This window comes from Mauremys mutica, unplaced genomic scaffold, assembly GCF_020497125.1.
Source record: "Mauremys mutica isolate MM-2020 ecotype Southern unplaced genomic scaffold, ASM2049712v1 Super-Scaffold_100036, whole genome shotgun sequence".
Taxonomy (NCBI): domain Eukaryota; kingdom Metazoa; phylum Chordata; order Testudines; family Geoemydidae; genus Mauremys; species Mauremys mutica.
The window spans coordinates 7277922-7278574 of NW_025423256.1; the positions used below are offsets into that span (position 1 = coordinate 7277922).

The 653-nt window shown below is 49.0% G+C and overlaps 1 non-coding gene across 1 annotated transcript; it reads left to right on the forward strand.

The window, feature by feature from the left end:
* Positions 1-309: 309 nt before the first annotated feature.
* On the forward strand, positions 310-382 carry TRNAF-GAA. The gene has a single exon. It is a non-coding gene; the product is annotated as a tRNA-Phe (tRNA).
* The last annotated feature ends 271 nt before the right edge of the window (positions 383-653 follow it).

Below are 653 nucleotides of genomic sequence, written 5' to 3' on the forward strand. Positions count from 1 at the left end.
ATGTACTAACATCTAGAAATGGAGCACTCACCAGCACAGGGTGGGCCGGTATTAAATAGTGTTACACTCGGAGATAGACAGCGTTAGGATGTTAACCCCAGGCCCTTTGTTCAAAGGTTGCTTCTCTCGCCTTTCCTCCATGAACTGAAGCACAGCGTTTGAGAGATCCAGAGACTAGTTGATGACGTTTCCAAGTGCTAAAATAGCAAGCGATGTCCGTCTTGCATTGGCCATTATTGACTGGAGCAATGGTTTATGGAGAATAAACTTCAAGGTGAGAAGCAGTAGCCCAAAAAGGCCCCTGCAGGTGCTGAAGTAGCTCAGTTGGGAGAGCATTAGACTGAAGATCTAAAGGTCCCTGGTTCAATCCCAGGTTTCAGCAGGCTATTTCATCCCTCTTCCTGCAGCAGTGGGCTCTTTCCTGGAAGCACAGCACTGCCTTTACTCAATGCAAGTCCCTTATTTTGGGCTTCACTGCAGGAAAAGGCAGCATTGGCTTCTGCACCCAGTTGGCCCACCGGACCTTTCTTTCTTCTCTTGCTGCTTCTCAGCAAGGGGAAGAAAAAGAAGCTCCCCTTCAAGCTAGAGTCACAAGGGTGATGTAAGGACAACTTCCTGATCCCTGGCTCCAGTCCTCTGCTCTTCCAGCTGAC